At 38.0% G+C, this 11341-nt stretch overlaps 1 long non-coding RNA gene across 1 annotated transcript; it reads left to right on the top strand.

Moving 5' to 3' along the window:
• The first annotated feature begins 517 nt into the window (after positions 1 to 517).
• On the top strand, positions 518 to 11341 carry LOC135157149 (uncharacterized). The gene is made up of 3 exons (XR_010296179.1): positions 518 to 831; positions 7147 to 7380; positions 11064 to 11341. It is a non-coding gene; the product is annotated as an uncharacterized LOC135157149 (long non-coding RNA).

Raw genomic sequence — 11341 nt, 5'->3', positions numbered from 1 at the left:
AATGTTCAATATAACCAAGTCCTTAGAGGTTTTGTATGTGCAAGATATGTAGATGAGGATGCTATTCTTACAAATCTCTTCTGTAATAAATAGAGTACTTCCAATTTAGAAGGATATGTATTAGCCCGTACAATGCACTGTTAAAAAAATGAAATTACTCAATAAAATACAGGCAAAAAATTCCTTATTTTTTTCAAGTATTTATACGTTTGGCAGTTTTACATAAATTGACTTATTTTCATTGCATCCATTTTACTCAAGTAATATAATTTACAATAACTAAATTCAATTAAGTAAACAAAAAAAAAAATCACTGAAATATATACACACACACACACACACCCTCACACACACACACACACACACACACACATATATATATATATATATATATATATATATATATATATATATATATATATATATATATATTTGCGAGATAACGCGTCGATAACTAGCTTATTAGCTTTGTGGCTTCTACGAGAATTTGAGGAAGTGCTAGTATTTCCCCCCGACTTAGTACGGTTATGATAGTACGGTGAACGTGTACATGCCGAAGTGGTGTTTAACTACACGAGAAGAGAAATGCGATTGCAAAGATAATGCACCTATATTCAGAACGTGGAGCAGAACAAAAAAGAAGTGGACTCATCTGAAATAAAGTGGATGTTATAAAACTTGTCAATGTCGATAGGATTTTTTTTAATTTATTAAATATAATTGTGATATCGACTATTTGCGGCTGAGATATGGAATTGATGTCCATTTTAGCGATCACGGTATTTTACTTCCTTACTCTGGGTGTCAGTACATCATTCTGCCAAATAACAAGTAAGTTTTGTCGTAACGAAAAATAGCCACGTCTAAATGGCAAAAATTCATATAAAATCAAAGCCTTTCAAAAATACGCTAAATCTTAGATGTACATCAGAAATTACTTGCATTTATCATTTATAAATGGACGAATAATTACTAGACATGCAACAATGTTCAGATATTTTTTTAAACAACCCATCAAATAGGCGTAGTGTAGATAAAACGTCGGAAATCTTAAGATAATCATTTTATAGAATTCAACACCAAACGAGCTTCTACATGCAATTGATCACAGTCGCTACGGTTACTTCATATATGTGGACATATCTAAGAAATCTAATTCCAAAAAGTCAACAGAAATTACCTAACCAGTTTAATATAGAAGACGAGATGGTTGAACATGAAATGGAAATTGCTTGTGCTTTTAACGATTATTTTACTAATATAAATATTACTAGTAGGGATATGCATTGTAACAACCGGAATGATAACATAGCGTGTAATCAGGCGCGTAGCCAGGGGGGGGGGGGCCGTCGCCCCCCAAAACGTCCCCAAAAAGAAAAAAGAAGGGAAAAAAGAGAGGAGAAAAGGAAAAGGGAAGGGAGGAAAGGGAAGAAAGGTAGCTTTGTCGGGTTTTTTTCTTTTCATTCTTTATTTTTTTCTCAAAAGAGAAACTCCTTCACTCTTGCTCTAAATTTATATATGAATTTTGCTCCCGCGCTGCGCGCGGTTATATATGACAATATTGAAGTTCTCCATTGTTTCCCCCATCCTTTCTCTAACCCTGCTTTTCCATCTCAGCTATATGTGTTTCTTGCCAGTTAAAGTTCAAATGTATACATTAGGGCCTGGAATTAGAGTAAGGTTAGGCTGAAGTATAGTTATCTTTTTTTTTAATTGATCGCGCAACTTCTGGTCGGGTCGGCTCCGGGCGGGTAAAATCTTTATATCAATTTCTGCCGTCACCTCCATAAAGTCAACTTCTCCCGCTTTTCAGCTCATTACTAAACAACCATAATTTTGGGGCAAACAGGTTCCTAATTTAAAAAGAGAAATGTATAAAATTCGTGTCGTATTAAATAAAAAAGTACAATATTTTTTATCACATTCTACATTAATCTTCATGTCATTTCCCTGCACATTCATATCCTGTCTTGTTTTGCGCCCTCAGTTTGAAATTTTGAATGACACTTAGGTTTCTTTATAATTCAAAATGAAGCGCTTCAGGATAAGTCAAAGAAATTAGGCATCCTTTTTTATATAATTTCAATAAATCACAGAAGTTTCAACTTTTTGCGCACTATTTTCCTTGTAATGAAGTTCAGTAATCTTAGGAAATCAGTTGAATTAGAGCCGATGGGGTATTAGAGATATCTGCATTTGATGAAACGTCCGCCCTTTGAAATTTCAGAGTTTTATTGCTCTGCGCGGGGAGGAATATCTTCCTCCCGGCATATATATACTTCTTCTCTGTTTTGTGAGTTAAAGATATGCACTGTCGCTAAATTGTTTGTAATCAAATCTGATCTTTCCAAGGGAAGTATTCAATATATCTTTGAGAATACCCTTTTCTCGGGACCCTTTTCATGGCAAAAAAAAATTGATTAAACGCTTTAGCTTCCACGCTTCGCGCGGGGTTATTATGATTTTAATTTCCTCCATTGTATTCCTTTTTGTGCGTTCACAATCACTTTTGAAAACAAGGTTCAAAATCACAATATAGTCAACTGAATTGGAGCTGATATAGGTACTAGAGACAAGAGAGACGGCTCCTTTTCATTTTAATTCATGAAACATCAAAAGCTTTGCGCTTCGCGCGAGAGCTCCCTGCACCCACCCCCTAGGGAACGCGCTTCGCGCACTCTGTAAGTGTTGGCACGCTTCGCGTGCATTTACCGCCCCCCTCCAAAATGAAATCCTGGCTTCGCGGTTGCGTGTAATTCAATACCGCCAGAAGATACGTTTAATTTCTCACCCGTAAATGAAGACATGGTAAAGAAGGTTTTCAATTTGTCGAAAGAATCTAAAGCGTGCGGTTTGGATGGCATCGGTGCGAAACCGTTAAAGATGTCAATTCAAAATTTTCTACCTTATATTACGAATTTCACCAATCAATCCTTTTTTGGAGGGCGTCTACCCTGATGAATGGAAATGAGCAAAAGTATTACCCATTTATAAAAAAGGTGACACTTCAAATCTAAGTAACTACCGCCCAATTTTAATTCTCCCCACGATAAGCAAAATAATTGAAAGACTTGCCCATCAACAATTCTACGATTACCTCACCAAAAAGTCAATCTGGAGTAAAGTACAATTTGGTTTCCGACCGGGTCACTCAACCGCAGCCGCTTTAGCTTCATTAGAGACTTTTAGGAGCAGTGAACGAGAACGACGTAGCAGTCGTCTGTTAACAGTCGTCTGATCGTTCGAGTCAACGTCGTCATCTGCCCTTGTTCACTACATATACAAATACTTTAGATTTCACTCGACTTGTACGTGTACATACGTCCACGTGAAAGAGCGCGATAACCAGCGGGTCATGACACGCTGCCCGACCCGGAAGATCTGGCGTACCATCGCCTGGCGACCCGGTATAGGGTGATGCGAAGGTGCAACTTACCCTTTCACTTGCTTTGATTCCTTTTTACTCGAGTTAGGATATATATCGATATATATTTTGGAGATCAGAAAGCAATTTTAAATATGATAAACATAATGCATCGTACAACTTACATTAATTTTGTGAAAAGTCACTGAAAACTGTGTTTTAAAAGGGAAAGGTTGATCTTCATGCTGGGCTTGAACGGTAAAATGGCGCCACTCACGTACACGTCGACTATGATTTTGGAGAACCGCAAAATGGATGTTGCGAGGTTCTCGATTCTGATAGTGGACGTGTGTGAGGACCTGAGGCATATGGAAGAAATGACGTCATCTCGTGTCAGTCGTCTATGTCGACGTGCATTTCTAAAAGTGCTCATTGACGGATCACTTGTCTAAAGCAATGCAATGGTCAGCTTGTGTGCGCTGTTTTTATCGATCTTAGACGTGCGTTTGACTCTGTTAACACGAATGTACTGCTCTTTAAACTCCAGTGTATTGGCTGTTCCGATAAAACACTAAGATGGTTTAACTCGTATCTAAACTTGAGATCGCAATGTATTCAATATAACAAATGTATTTCTGGAAAAGAACGTGTGTCTATCGGAGTACCACAAGGATCCATACTACATGTACTAGGTCCGCCGTCGTTAATTAGGACTAGAAAGAGTATAGCAGCTACTCTTTCCAGTCCTAATTAACGACTTGCCTAATGTGATAAAGAATGGTCAAGTTAAAGTGTATGCCGACGACAGAACATTATTTTTATCAAGATAGTATGAAATTGGCTTTACAAGAAAATGTAAATGCCCTAAACCAATGGTTAAAATTAAATAAGTCAATCTTCAATGTTGAAAAGCCAAATATGATGATACTGGGGTCAATACAAACAATGAACAATTATAATAAATCAGATTCAGATATTTATATTACGTTTGATGGTAAAGTAAAAAGAAGGTCCACTCTACTATTAAAGTGTTTAGGTGTCACAATATACGATAAACTTCTTTGGCATGATCATGTAGGACACGTTAGTAAAAAAGTATGTGCTGCTCTCGCCATACTGAAAAGGGCTAATCTGTTTAATGACGTTACCACGGCAAAACTAATTTATAACTGTTTAATCCAAAGTCAAATTGACTATGCCTTTCCCCTTCATTAAAAACAAGTGGAACGCCTCTGGCAGTCTCGCCTGCATTACGCGATTTAATATAGCAGCAGTGCTAACTTTGAAAACTACAATAAAATAATCATTCACAAAAACACCATTCATATAATGACATAATACCACGTTCATTGACCATAAATGACATTTGAACGGTGACTTAAGACTTGTCAACTACACCCATGTCCACATTTCATTCACTCTATCCATAAACTTTCAAAGTTATGATGGCAATTCAACAATTATCCCAACATGGCCTAAGTTTATTGACCTTAACTGACCTTTGACCTTGGTTGTGTGACCTGAAACTCACAGGGGATGTTCAGTGATACTTGATTACTCTTATATCCCAAGTTTTATGAACTAGATCTACAGTGTATAAACTTTCAGAGTTAGGATGGTAATTCAACAAATACCCCCAACATGGCCAAAGTTCATTGACCTTTAATGACATTTGACCATGGTCATGTGACCTGAAACTCGTACAGGATGTTCAGTGATACTTGATTACTCTTATGTCCAAGTTTTATGAACTAGATCCATAAACTTTCAGAGTTAGGATGGTAATTTAACAAATACCCCCAACACGGCCAAAGTTCATTGACCTTAAATGACCATTGACCATGGTCATGTGACCTGAAACTCACACAGGATATTTAGTGGTACTTGATTAACCTAATGTCCAAGTTTCATGAACTAGATCCATAAATTTTCAAAGTTATGAGGGTAATTCAACAAATACCCCCAACTTGGCCAAAGTTCATTGACCCTAAATGTCCTTTGACCTTGGTCATGTGACCTGAAACTCAGGCAGGATTTTCACTCATACTTGATTAACCTTATGCCTAAGTTTCATGAACTAGATCCATAAATTTTCAAAGTTATGATAGTAATTCAACAAATACCCCCAACTTGACCAAAGTTCATTGACCCTTAATGACCTTTGACCTTAATCACGTGACCTGAAACTCGAGCAGGATGCTCACTAATACTTGATTAACCCTATGCTCAATTTTCATGAACTAGGTTCATATACTTTCTAAGTTATGATGTCATTTCAAAAACTTAACCTTCGGTTAAGATTTTGAAAATAATTATCCCAACATGGTCTAAGTTCATTGACCCTAAATGACCTTTGACCTTGATCATGTGACCTGAAACTCAGGTAGGATGTCTAGTAATACTTGATTATCCTTATGGCCAAGTTTCATGGCTTAGGTCCATATACTTTCTAAGTTATGATGTCCTTTCAAAAACTTAACCTTAGGTTAAGATTTGATGTTGACGCCGCCGCCGCCGTCGGAAAAGCGGCGCCTATAGTCTCGCTCTGCTATGCAGGCGAGACAAAAACCCTATCCACCCTCTCTAGTTTTAAGAAAGAACTCAAATCATATATAATGTCTAGCAAATCTTAAAATGTCAATGGTGATCATGTGTTATAAATATTTTGATGACTCCAATTTTGCATGCCTTTCTCCTTTTGATACCAGCTTTTGCTGAGAGGACACCTAATTGAAATATTGTTTAATAAATAAATAAATATAGATTTCCGTCATTACTTTAAATACTTATAAATAATTTTCGTTTTCCGGTAGAAAATGATTTAGACTTACCACGTATGTAGGTTAAAATGCTTCAAAGAAACCAAAACTCTTACCTGACATAGCAACATAAAATCATGTGAAAACCATCATTTGTCGATGTCACAGAACATGCAATATCCATTTATGTCTGCTAGAACATGTAAAATGAATATTAAGTCGAAATTGACGAATCATGTCTTGGTCCCTTCAAATCAAAGAAAGTAATGACCAATTTAATACAGTACACGTATACTACGTACATGAAGAGGGATGTTAGGGCGTCGTTAATTTGCGCAACAAAAGTTTTTAGAATTATTTTGCATATACGTAAGCCCCTGGGGGGGGGGGGGGCATTCGACCAAAAAGTGGTAGGGTGTGCCGCGGGCGAGACAAAAAACGGGGGCCTTGGAGCGGGCTTATTGTAAAAAGGAGGGTCCTCGGAACGGGCTTCGGAACTACAAATGTTTGTGAAAACGGGGGTCCTTGGAATGGATCACCAGCGTGTGAGTGCGTATACATTCCCTATGGAACGGGCGTGCGTGCATGATGCAGCTAGCCCGGCCTCCGCCGGGTGCGCTCGCGCAGAGGCGATGGTCGGACAGTGCTCTGCGGCCGCTTTTCACCACAATTGCAGCTCCTTGTAGCAGATCAATGTGACCGGAACTGCGTAACGAAATATATGCGAAGCTTTGGAGCGGATTTCTTTCTTCTTTTTTCTCGATTAGAAGAAAATGCTATGCTTTGGAGCGGCTTTCTTTGTTCTTTTTCTCAATAAGACGAAAATGCTATGCCTTGGAACGGAAACTTTAGTGTAAAAATGGGGGTCCCCTCCGCGGCACATACCCACTATGCATTAAATACTGAGTGCCCCCCGGGACGTAAGCGCTTCGCCTAGACTTTCACCCAGTCTCTAGAAAAAAGCTCTGAAATAGAAAATTTCATAGATTTAACCTTGACAGTTTCAATCGTCCCCTTTTACAGATGTTACCCTGGTGGATGGAGATAGACCAAGCGAGGGACGAGTAGAATTAATTGCATCTCGGTTTTCTGATGAATGGTATCCAGTTCGTTCTCGGTCCTTTGAATACCATGAAGCATCACTTGTTTGCAGAGAGCTCGGGTACCCAGCTGTCAATAACCCTAACGAAGGTTTGAATTTTGGGAGCACACCTGTGCCAGATTATCCTATCATGTGGAGGATGACTTGTAATAGTGGTAAGTCTGTTACCAGTCTTCCTGTTCTTGTCAGTCCATGTATACCTATAGCATTGCTTTTTGTCATTATTATCAGCAAATGGGCATGTACTTTTTTCAACATACACTTGTAAAATATACACTTGCGTGCGCACCCTAACACACCCACATCCCCCCTCTCTCTCCCTCACATACACACACAAGCACATAAAATATGTATATATATAAATATATATTATAGATATATGGACTGCTTTAAGAGGCATTGTTTTTCTAAAGGCTCAAGGGGACTGCAACGCGACTATGCCCTCGGGAGGGCTTTTCCCGAGGGCATGGTCTGGCCGGTGCAGCACCCGCGAGCCGAAAGAAACAACCATGTCTCGAATATATAGAAGCAGTCCATATATATTTTATGAACCGAATTAAACATTAGATCTAGTCTAGGTCTAGGCTAGATCTTAAACAAGTTAAGGCTTAAGCCTAAAACTAAAAAAATTAAGCCCTAGCCCAGGCTAACGTTAGGCCCAACTTGTTGTTACTTAATGTTAATATTTCAGGAACCAAATTAGGATCTGAAATAGATCTAGATTCTACAGTAAGCCTAATCATTAGGTCTAACTTAGTTAGATCTAGACTAGAGTCTACTCTTACTCCTGAGCTAACGTAGGCCTAATAGATCTAACGACAACATTGTCATTACTTTTATTAGAGTTTTAGACCTTATTACGCCCCGACCTAGCTTGTCATACGGTACCTGGCTATACCGTAGGATGGGGGTTGGGTGTCTGGACACGTAACAAAAATGAAGCCTTCTTTTTTGTCTTTGGATTAAACAGAAACTGTGCATTGATTAGTGCTAATCATCATCAATATTTGTTCTCTATAATATTGTCTAACATTTTGTGCTAAAACATTTACAGATATTTGAATTGTGAACTTTTTCAATTGGCTGTTTAAAATCGACTGTCCGGATACACAACCTGTCCGGACACCAAACAACTGGGTATACGGTAAGTTAGGAAGTGCATAAATGACCGTCCCACCTTGGCTTTTGCGAGCATGCATTTGATTCTGAATAAACAACTGTCAACTGCAACAAGACTTGAATATTGACATCCGTTATGTCCTTAATAAGTTAGTCTTCTTTTCATTAATGCCATATTTTTAAAATAGGAATGAACAAGCAAATCTCAACGATCGGCATGTTCCATCGATATGTCATATTACATCCTACGTAGAGTAAATCCTGTATAGTGATTGGTTCAAGTAGCATCATGTGACCTAATATATTTCAACTATGATGTTGCGTGACGTCAGACCTCGATATATTTTTGGATATATCGAGGTCTGACGTCATTATTTCGCAAAACTGTATATCTAGCTAAACTCTCGGGCGCACCGGCAAGTCCAGAGATGCGTCGGCGCAGGCACTAATCTGCGTTCCGCTGAGCGCGGTGGCTCGGAGAAAAGTAGGTAATTAAACTCGAGTAACCGGACTTTGCAAGCTCAACACATAGATTTTGGTTGTAAATTATAAAACGTAGGATATAAAACAAATATACCAGGCGTTTCATTCGAAAGCATAGTGGGAATTATTAATCCTTGGTTGGACTGGCAAAATTACTAAATAGTGATTGCCAGACCAACCTCGGATAAATAATTCCACTATACTTTCTCAAAGCCTGATATATTTGTTTAATATCCGTTGCGCGCACTTGCGCAATAAGCGCGTAAATGCGCGAATCGTCTAAAACTTTCGATTAAAAATCGCGCGGATATTTATGGTATCCGCAATCACCGCAGGAAACAACATTTTGCACGCAATCAAATGGAGATCTCAGCCAAATTTTGCCATGCCCGTCGTTAAGGGGCGGGTCAGGGGGCAACGGGCAGAAATCTTGTTAACTATGCCTGTTGCCATTGGTTACCACCTTAGTTTGTTGTTTTGCAGGCATGGTGGATTACATGACCTCAGTTTCGACCAATCAGAGGTACGGATTATTCGACATTCTTAAAGAGAAGTTTATATATATATATATATATATATATAAATTGTAAAGAAATGGATGAAGAGAACAATGGTAGGCGTAGCTAAAATCAAGGTTCCCCAGAGCTATCTACCGTTTGGAAAAATTGGTGATGCCGAAAAAATGTCTCTGCCGGGAATCGAACCCGGGCCCCCAGCTTTGAACGCCGGTGCCTTAACCACTAGACCACAGAGACGGGTTAGTGGCTAGGGCGACCCCGATCCGATTGACCGTCAGATAAACAGATTTTCGACACCACCAATTAACTTTCCTTTGTCGGGTGTAGGTGAGTATTGAACAATGACAAGCCGCCATGCCTCAGCTGTATCAAAGCTATTGCTTAGATACAATACATGTATGGGACAAATTATACAAATGTGAGACATTATACATGTACAACAGCTTTGGCAACTCTTTGTATTTAAATATGTTGTGAAAGAAATGAATGCAGAGAACAATGGTAGGCGTAGCTTACCATTGTATATATATATATATATATATATATATATACAGATGTGTATATTAATATATAATTACGTATATATATATATATATATATATGGTACATTGTTTCTCTTGTACTTCAGATACCCGAAGAAGGCCCAATTATGGCCGAAAGCTTTGTGATTAAACTTGATGAACTGAACCCCGACTAAGCCTCATTGCTTATTTTCGCTGTATTTATAGCATCCTCTCAAATATATACTACAAAGCACCCTCGCGATGTATGGGTCCCTGCTTCTCACAATTATATATTTATATATACAGTGCGTCCCACAAAAAACGAAACCGAGATTTATCGATGATTTATCATAACTTAATCATAAATACAATAGACAAATGACCTACCATTTTAAAGCTCAGAATCTCCTCTTTTTTTTTGGAAATACTTAGATTATTTCCCATGAGCGAGCAAAAACAATTTAAAGAGGGGATACCAAAAAGTCATTTGGCGGGCTGTATCTGGGTTTCAAAAAGAAAACCACATTTTAAAAAAGTTCAATATCTGCTCTTTAATTTGATACCTCAATTACAGAAAATGTAGAGGTTTTACAGGCTAGCGTTCAAACTCACTCGACGCTCCGTTTTGTTGACGATCAGCCATGCATTAAGTCTTTTGTTAACCATGCGATAGCTTCTTTGGGAAACCGGTGAAAACACGTTATTTAATGAAATTATGGAAATACAAGCATTGTTTTGAGGGACCATAACTTTTTTACTTCTTGACCATTTTTTTGTGATTAAGGTATCAAATAAAAGAGCAGATATTGAACTTTTTAGGCATGTGATTTTCTTTTTGAAATTCAGATACCCCCGCCAAATGAGTTTTTGGTATCCTTTCTTCAAATTGTTTTTGCTCACTAATGCAGGATAGAGGAATAATCTAAGTGATATCAGCTGAAAGAAGAGATTCCAAGCTTTAAAATGGTAGGTCATATGTCTACTGTATTTGTGAATAAGTTATGATAAATCATCGTTTAATCTCGGTTTCGTTTTTTCTGGGACGCACTGTATATATATATATATACATACATATATGCACATGTGTATATATATATATATATATATATATATATATATATATATATATATATATATATATATATACATATATATATATATATATATATGTATATATGACGCTGTAGCCTTTAATAATTTTCTTATTTTCTCTAGGAGCAGAGAGCCTTTCCGGTTGTCATGTATTGGATTATCACCGTTTCTATGATGCAGCAGGAGTGATTTGCTACGGTAAGATGAAAGTTTTATTATTTGTTAAGGGTGCAGTGGAATGGGCTTCATCTATTTGGTCAGCCATTAAAACCAGGCGCGGATCATTGGGGGGCCGAGGGGCCTGCCCCTTCCTCGCTCAAAAACAAGGGAGGATGAAGGGGAAAGGAAGAGAGAAAAAAAGAGAGATCAAAAAGGGAAGGACGAGAAGAAAAAGAGAGAGG

Source organism: Lytechinus pictus, chromosome 17, assembly GCF_037042905.1.
Source record: "Lytechinus pictus isolate F3 Inbred chromosome 17, Lp3.0, whole genome shotgun sequence".
Classification (NCBI taxonomy): Eukaryota; Metazoa; Echinodermata; class Echinoidea; order Temnopleuroida; family Toxopneustidae; genus Lytechinus; species Lytechinus pictus.
Note: the sequence above shows the minus strand (reverse complement) of the source record. Positions and strands in the feature narration are given on the sequence as shown.